Source organism: Pseudorasbora parva, chromosome 18, assembly GCF_024679245.1.
Source record: "Pseudorasbora parva isolate DD20220531a chromosome 18, ASM2467924v1, whole genome shotgun sequence".
NCBI classification, from domain to species: domain Eukaryota; kingdom Metazoa; phylum Chordata; class Actinopteri; order Cypriniformes; family Gobionidae; genus Pseudorasbora; species Pseudorasbora parva.
Window position 1 is genome coordinate 38636829 of NC_090189.1, and position 9245 is coordinate 38646073.

A 9245-nucleotide genomic window follows, 5' to 3' on the forward strand; every position below is an offset into this window, starting at 1 on the left:
CGAATTGGGATCTGATTTAAGAGACCAATCTACTTTGAGTGTGTTAAAAACGAGCCAATGGAGATTGACATGCGATCCACGCATTCCACACTCTGCCCCGCGGCGTGGGTATAAATAAGAAAGTGGAATGATAGTCATTGCTTTCTACTTCGGAGCCGAACAGTATTTGTTGCTGTCTCGTGAGACGATCCACTGCTTCCAGTGCAGGTGTGACGGGGCGTCTCAGCGGGTGGCCGCTTCAATGGAGAACAAGTGCATTGTTGGTTCGCTGGGCGTTTCCGCGATCATCTCCCTGAGTGCTTCAGCACACTGAAAAGAGCAGTTTCTTTTCTAAAAGAGAACACGGTTTGACCCTAAATCTTTTTCAAGATGTCATTCAAACCGTGTGTTTCTCGATCATGCTTGTTGTCTCACGTGTTTGGGCGTTCAGCATGCTGAGGCAGCGTTCATGGATGACTCATGTTCCCACTGCGGAAACATGACCATTGCAGTGCTGGGTTCCAGACTCCAGTACCTCAAAAGAGGTGGAGCGCCATTGCACATCCACCGATCTAGCGGTCATCCTGCACTGTATTCCCCAACAGTGTTCTAAACTCAATAAAATTGCAGAGTTGTACTCAAAGCTGCAATATTGTTCAGGCACCACAAAAGTTTTAAGTTCACTTAAGTAGTTTCCAGTTATTGATTATTTAGACAAGATTAGCTCTTAGTTTATGAGTAGAACTGACCCCCTAACTCATTTCGTTCAAGAGTGGATTGAAATTACGTCTGACGTAATAATGACGTGCAACTTCATTGGAGGTTCATATCAACATGGCAAATTCAAATAACCTAATAACCTATACAAACCAACATAAACAAATAAAAAAAATCGGACATTCCAATGAATGGTGAATGACCTAGTCTATGATCGATTGTGGCGGATGTAAATAAACTTTGACATTGTTTGCAAGGACTGCTGCGCGCACCCGGATGTAGGCAGCAACATCAAGAGATCCATCATCAACAACATCAGTCTGCATGCTAACCGTAACGCCTGTACACAAAGGTAAGGACACGCCTTAATGTACTTTGTTTATTTATTTGTTTGCCATCTTCCAGGCAGACCTCAGCTAAAGCGTAGGCTTGTGAGAGAGACCTTTTGCAGCTACCTGCATGTTTTAGCGAATTAACTAAAGTTAATTGTCTCAGCTGTCAGCCAGCCAGCCTTGTTGCACTACTTTAGTGGGATAACTGGACAGACAAACCGTATGGTTTTAGCACTACCAAAGATCCTTTATCCGTTACTGGTGATATCATATATAGGCTTTGGCCGCGCAGGTTAGTTTATAGACGGACACTGAAGGTATAGGATGAGTTTAGACTCAAAATGATTAATAAATGCACACAATTGTCCATGAACTTGATAAATGTTGCAGACGTATTTCACTATCCACAAACAAATGCCTTATAACTTGTGTGTGCAAAATACAATTTGTACAAATAGACACATAATTGTGAATACAAAACTTCGATTTTATATTAAGAAGTCAGAATTTGTGCATGCAGCGTGATTTGCATTTGTGGATCCGTTGACGGATAGGCTAGGCAAGATTAAATCAGGTTATGAACACTACATTCATCACAACAGTTTTCTCCCATAGAAAACCATTATAAAATGCGTGTTATGCAATAGCACGTTCAATAAAGTGTACGCCTACTTTTAATGTCACCGTTTTACTGCAGGAATAAACGTTTTTATGGGAGAAAACGCTTATGTTCATAACTTGATTTAATCTTGCCTATACAAAGTATGCGTTATTAATACTTTTATTAATACCTTTTTAATGTTAGCCTACTTTTAAGCGTTTTCCTCGTCTTTATAACGAGTACACATAAAGCGTCTTATAGGCAGAATAACGTTCACAGTGCCGTTGTCTGTTTCGGCAGAATACTGTCATCTAGAGGCAGCAGGTGGGTGTGTGTGTGTGGATCGTGCAAGGCCAAACCGGCGAAATGAAAGTCTCAAAATCCAAATGAATCAAATAGGATCGACTCACAAACGAGTCAATGAATGCACGCGCGTCACCGGATCCGCGAATGCACACACACCGCTAGCGTAACTACACTGTCACTGCAGCTGCAGACGCCCGAAGCCTTTGTGCAGCGGCTCCCACAATGCTAGCCTAGAGCCTAAGCCTATACTATACCTCTGAGTACTAAATACTAAACTAAAGAAAGTTTATTATATTTTCTGGCTAGTTTACTTTATACTTTCTATAATCATAACCATACTTTCACCGAAACGGATTAATTAAAACAAGTTTAAATGGATACATCTTCTAAAGATGTTTTTCATTCTTCGTTTTCTCTTTAATGACATACTCCAGTTTACTTTATTTTTTATAATCATAACCATTATTGTTTCACCCAAACTGAATAATTGAAACAAGTTTAAATGGGTAAATCTTCTACAGATATTTTTTATTCTTTGTTTTCTTTTTTGACACACTCGTTATTGTTAAAGTACACTACACGTGCTTCTGTGTGCATTTTAAGCACTTTTTGTGTGAAATCATATTTATTTTGTCCATTAAAAGTGTTATTTCACTTTAATTGAGCGTCAGCAGCGCAGCAAAATAGGCTCGCCGCCGAAACCCCCGCTTCACTGCTGCTCACGCGACGCTTGCGGTGTGAAACGGCCGTTCATTGCACGCACAAATTCTGACTTGCATTAATACAAAATCGAAGTTTTGTATTCACAATGGCCCTCATTTATCAATCTTGCGTAGAAACTGGTGTATATGTTGGCGTAAGATTATTCTTACACTCCTCTCACCGCCTGATTTATGAAACTGTGCGCACCTCTGCAATCCAGGTGTACGCAATACTTGGCCTTGATAAATGCGGCGGCTGAAAACGATCGTCATTAGAATAACACGCCCCTATATATTCAAGTCTCCGCCTCTCCCACGCCCTCATTTTACGCCATGGACACACAGAAGACGGCAAAGAAGCGAAACTTCTCCGACGTGGAGATCGGGCGCGCTCAATCATCTCACTAGTCCACTAGTCAGGGCACTGACTAGAACATAAGTCAATGGGCTGACTCCCTGATCAGTGCTCTGACTGAACTAGAGAGATGATTGAGACGCGCCCATCGAGACCATCACCAGGGAAGTGAAAAAAAACAAAAACGAAATTGTTTTATTTGAGAGTTTAAAGAGTGGGAATAAAGGCACAGACAAAAACAAAATATGGATCTAAAAAAACGAGTACTCTTAATAATGTGGAGGTTGAGAAGCACACTCCAGCAGTTTAAAGCTGTTTGGATGATAAATTACAATGCATTATTTTACAGCACGTTTTGAAAAAATTAGCAATTTCGTATCACGGCATGTATTGGGGTGTACAATAGTGATGATGATGTGATGTGGAGTACTACCATTCATTCACAATAATATTTACATGACAATTTGTAAGATTATTATTATTATTATTATGATTATTATTCTTATTGACGCTTGTTATTCAGAAGAAGAATGTCGTTTTTATTGATTTTATTATTATTTAAAAGAAGAAGGTCATTTTTATTATTTTGTCAGTCTGAATTATTTTAGTCCCAGTCCGTGCGCAGCTGCCGGGCCAGGCGGGCCTGAAACGTCAGATAAAGCGCACAGGCTCGCGACTGGAGGAATACATATGCCTACAAATCAAACGCTTTGGTAAAGTCACACAAATTAAACATTGACGTTCATGTTACACAAAAATAAACACTGAATGTTGTTGTTGTGGTTTTTAACAGTGGGTCATATAGCATATCTTGTCAGTGCGTTTTGTGGTGTTATGACTTGTTAAAGTTAAAAGGCATTTGTTTGTGGATAGTAAAATAGTAATTTTTTTACGGATAGTAAAAGCTCTTCAACATTTATCAAGTTCATGAGTTATTGTGTGAGTGTAAAATCATCCCATACAAAGCAATGTTTCATAACTTACACGACTTTTGTCAAACACATGACATGCCAGGCACACAGGCAGCACGCTTTTAAACATTTTATTAGTAGACTACCTAGCTAGTTGCCATAGGCTACATGGTTCGCATTAGCTGCTAGATGTAATGAAAAGTAACACTGCAGTGATTGCATCTGTCTTATATTAACGTCCATTACTAGTGTCACAATGTAGCCAATGTGTAGCCTATATTATTATAAGTGTTTTGTATGCATTTATTTCCCAATGAAAATAGCCTAGCCTAATCTTATCTCTTTGTATCTCTCCACAGGGATACACAAAGTCTAGGGTTGAGTGAATATTTTACTGAAAAGAAATTACATAGTGCACCTTTAATATATGCGTAGGATTAATATTCTACTGATTTGTCTTCCTATTACCCCACAATCCCTCTGTCTTTCTAGGAAGACGTCGATATCAACAGCAGACGGACAGTTACTCTGCGGGCCCTTCCCATCTTCCTGCGGGAAGATGCTGCTGGATTTTTTAAGACCTGGAATGTAAGTTTTTGATTCAACTGTGTGTCCTCTTTCACTCTCTTTTTTTTTCTTACTTTGTCTTCTCTGTATATCTCTTTCTATTTAACCCTCTCTGACCTTGCAACCAAAAGACAACAACCCCAACCATCTTCCTAGCCACCAGAATAGCAATTTAATCATACCACAGTAATTCACCAAGAATGTCATATTTGGAAATTTCACCTGAACTTTTCATTCACTGGTATTTCATATTATATTAAATACACATGTAGTGTTTTTCATTGACTACTCTACTCATTAACTAATTACTGTCATGTTCTTCAGGCAGATGAAATTGACCTGCCAGACATCTCGGATGCAGCTCTTGCTTATTCTCACTGTCTCAAGTGATACGGACTCCCTTGTGAAGTTTGGTCCTGCTATCAATTCTATAGTTCTTGAGGGAGATTTTGTTGTGCGTGATATAGCGGAGTTGACCGAGGCGTTCATTTTGCTGTTCGGCTTAATTTATGCACTTCACCTTGATTATCCAAAACAATTGTCATACACATTCAATTTCATTCAGAAAATTATAATGGGTTTGGATGACCTGAAGCGGTTACCTCCAAGACTGCTTAGCCTTAAAAATGAGTTGATGATGGATGAGTACTAAGTCTGTTTTCCAAATGTCATTGTTTGGACTGCCAGCATGTTTATAATCAAGCAAGAAATGGAATACCATTTCCCCCCGCTTTTTATTAATGTGTGTGTGCCTATTATTGTCGACCTATTATTTTTGGATTGGCCTATTATGTTGGCCTATTAATTTTGTTTTGTGAGTATTATTACCTTTGTTGTTATTTCTTTGATTTTCTGTATGAACCCCATTGCTAGGGAGGTTTTTCTGTTAAATAAAAAGAAAAGGAATCTGCAGTGAAATTGTCTTTTGAATAGTTTTTTATTTGAATCATACAACTTAAATATATTTGATTTTGAGGAAATTAATAAACATAAACAGTCAATAAAATGTGTTTTTAATAGACTTAAATTAACTTAAAAATATAAGAGGCTGAATTGACAATGTTTAGGTGTGAGGAACTGAATGAGTCATAACATAACCTCAATATATTATTAGGAGTGATAACTTTAAAAAAACAACTCTGTTTCCAGTGTCAATTTTGTTAGTTTTAACAATGGTTTCAAATTCATCAGGTTCATTGAACTTATCCAAACTTAAAGTACTGATTACTTAAATTTTTAGTTTGTCAAATTATTATGTTTCAGTTCATCAGCTTCCTCAAAAAAATGAGTGTGAATAATGTTTCTAGTTTAGAGTAGTAATTACTTAAAATATTTGTTTGTAGAAATTATTTGTTTTAATGTTGTTCATTTTCTCAAAGATTTGGAGTCTAAAGAGCTTGTCTGACTAATGTAGTAATTACTTAAAACATATATTTCTCACATTATTCTTTTTAATTTTATCCTTGTCCTTAAAGATTTTGAGCATTAAAAAAGTATAATTTTAAGTAGAAGTTGCTTAAAATATTCTTTAACATAGATAAATATTTTGAGGTAATCAGTTTCATCAAATATTTTGAGTTCATTTAACCTGTTGGGGAATACAGTGTGCTGCAAAGCAGAGGGCTACTACTTTAGCTGATGACCTTGTTGGCGACCTGAGGGTTACTGTGAGGGCACCCCCGACGGGTCAAATGGCTCCCTGGGGCCCTCCCCCCTCCACTGCGCAGTTTCTTGAAGAGCACGCTGACCCCCCTCGAGGGGTTCCAGTCGTCACTTTTGGGGCTCTGGCTGAGGATATGTTGTCGGTTGCAGCATCGGGGAATGAGCTAACGGGCTCTGAGGATGAAGATTTGGCTGCGCTGCCCCCTTTGTGTGTGACAGCGTTGCCCGAGTCCGACCTATAGCTTACGGCTATGCTTTTCTGGACCGCCGTGAGTATTGGGCTCGAGTGGAACCCTCCACCGTGTCCTTAAACCTCGCAGTTGGATGATTGGTTTCTCTGGGCTGGTTCTCAGCGCCCCACCCCATGCCTTTCTTCCCGGAAGTGCATCAGGAGATCACAAAGTCGTGGGCGGCGCCAAATTGAGTGTTAATGCTGTCAAACTTTCAGCTCGTGGTCCAATACTTTGTTTCTCAGGGCTGGGATGCCCTTAGAACAAGTATCCAGGCATGCTGTGCTTTTCACAGATGCCTCTGTCACGGGCTGGGGGGCCACATACAACGGGCATGCAGTTTCAGGTCTGTGGACGGGACCTCAAATGCATTGGCATATCAATTGCCTCAAGTTGTTAGCAGTACACTTGGTGGCAAGGATGTACTGGTCCATACGGACAGCACTACGGCCGTTGTGTACATCAACCATCAGGGGGGTCTACGCTCCCATCACATGTTCCAACTCATCCGCCATCTCCTCCTTTGGAGTCAGAAGCAGCTGAGGTCACTTCATGTTATTCATATCCCAGGTGCGCTCAACCGGACAGCCTACGAGCTCTCACGGCAGCTGACACCTCTGAGAGAGTGGCGACTCCATCCCTAGGTGGTCCAGCTTATATGGGACCTCTTTGGAGCCTCACAGGTTGACCTGTTTGCCTCTCCGGACTCGATCCATTGCCAGTGGTACTATTCCCTGACCGGGGGCACCCTTGGCACGGATGCACTGCCACACAGCTGGCCCCGGGACCTATGCAAGTCAGGTTCCCCCAGTGCACAGACCCTGTGCAAAGTCAGGGAGGACGAGGAGCAGGTCTTGTTAGTTGCACCCTATTGGCCCAACCGGACCTGGATCCCAGAACTAACTCTCCTTGTGACAGCCCCTCTTTGGCCGATTCCCCTGAGGAAGGACCTTCTTTCTCAGGGATGGGGCACTCTATGGCACCTGGGTCCAGACCTCTGGAAACTCCATGTCTAGAACCTGGATGGGACGCGGAGGTTCTAGGTGGGCTACAACCGGCATTGGTGGACACCATCTCTTCAGCTAGAGCTCCCTCTACGAGGCGTCTCTATGCTTTGAAGTGGAACTTGTTCATTAAGTGGTGTGCTTCCCACTGGAAAGACCCCCGAAGGTGTTCGCTTAATGTTGTGCTTTCTTTCCTGCAAGACGGGCTGGAGCGAAGGCTGTCTCCCTCCACCCTCAAACTGTACGTCGCAGCTATAGCGGCATATCACTACGCAGTTGAAGGTAAGTCCTTAGGGAAGCACAACCTAATTGTCAGGTTCCAAAGAGGTGTGAGTAGGCTGAATCCTCCTTGTTTAAACTCGAAACCCTCTTGGGACTTGGCTCTGGTGCTCAGAGCACTTCAGAGCCCTCCCTTTGAGCCTTTGCAGTCTGGGGAGCTTAAAATCCTGTCAATGAAGACAGTGCTCTTGATGGCATTGGCCTCCATCAAGAGGGTAGGGGACCTACATGCCCTTTCAGTCAACGAATCGGCCTAGAATTCGGCCAGGCCAACTCTCACGTCATCCTGAGACCACGGCCTGGATACGTCCCCAAGGTTCCTACCACTCCCTTTCGGGACCAGGTAGTGAACCTGCAAGCGCTGCCTTCGGAGGAGGCAGACCCAGCCCTGGCTTTGTTATGTCCCATCTGCACGCTTCACGCTTATTGATTTATTCTTTTTTTATTTATAGACCAAAACAGTTTGGTTACCAACATTCTTCAAAATATCTTATTTTATGTTACAATAAAGAATGTCATACAGGTTTGAAATTACGTTAGGGTGAGTAAATGTAAATAAGCAGAATTTTATTTTTGGGGCAAACTATCCCCAAAATAGTAATATTATTATTATTATTATTATTATTATTATTAATATTATTATTATTATTATTATTATTATTATTATTATTTAAATGAAATGATACAGTACATAAACCAGTTGGTGGCGGTAAATATCTAAAAGGGTAAGTAATTTATTCATTTGATTTATTCAAAAGTCTGATTCATTCAGGAACAAAGGAAATGGTTATCTTTATGAATAAATCATTAAACCATTGGTTCACCAAACTGATTTGCTCAAAACACAGAAATTAAAGGTGCCCTAGAATTAAAAATTGAATTAACCTTACCATAGTGAAATAATAAGAGTTCAGTACATGGACATCACATACTCTGGGTCTCAAACACCATTGCCTTTTCCTTCTTATGTAAATCTTGTGAATCAAAAACACCACGGAAAAAAAAGTGCTTCTCAACATAAGGCCAACCTTGACGCAAGCGTTGGGGATTATTTATATGCACGCCCCCAACATTTGCATCTGTCCAAACATGTTCATTGTCAGGCGAAACTGACGGAGCTGAATCATTGAGAATGCAGGTAAACAAACTTCTCTGATGGACACGTCATGTTCCAGGGTGTGCAGGAGACGTGAGGACTTTTCTACCCTTCCCAGAGATGAAAAATGTCAATAGTCATGGTTGATGTTTATTAATCGGATACCACAACAATTTAATTCAAGATCATTCGTTTGTTCAGCCCATTTCAAGCAAACTTCGCTCAGCGTCTTAAACTGAAGAAAGTGTCAATTACAACTGTATTCCTGCAAGCAGTAAGTAGCGATTTTATCCACTTATTAACTGTTTAAACAATTTCTGATTAAATTAAACGTTTCTTAGGTTTCTTAGATGACTCTTCCAAATAAGGCAAAAACAGAGCATTATATCATATAGGGACAATTTATAGGGTTTTAAATGGACCTGTAAAACTATCTGGACAAATTTTGCCCTTAAATAAGCACATACCCTCTATGTAGATATCAGAGAACAATTTAACATATTGT

The 9245-nt window shown here is 40.6% G+C and overlaps 1 long non-coding RNA gene across 1 annotated transcript; it reads left to right on the forward strand.

Moving 5' to 3' along the window:
* Positions 1–554: 554 nt before the first annotated feature.
* On the forward strand, positions 555–5915 carry LOC137046331 (uncharacterized). The gene is made up of 3 exons (XR_010898936.1): positions 555–1048; positions 4395–4490; positions 4794–5915. It is a non-coding gene; the product is annotated as an uncharacterized lncRNA (long non-coding RNA).
* The last annotated feature ends 3330 nt before the right edge of the window (positions 5916–9245 follow it).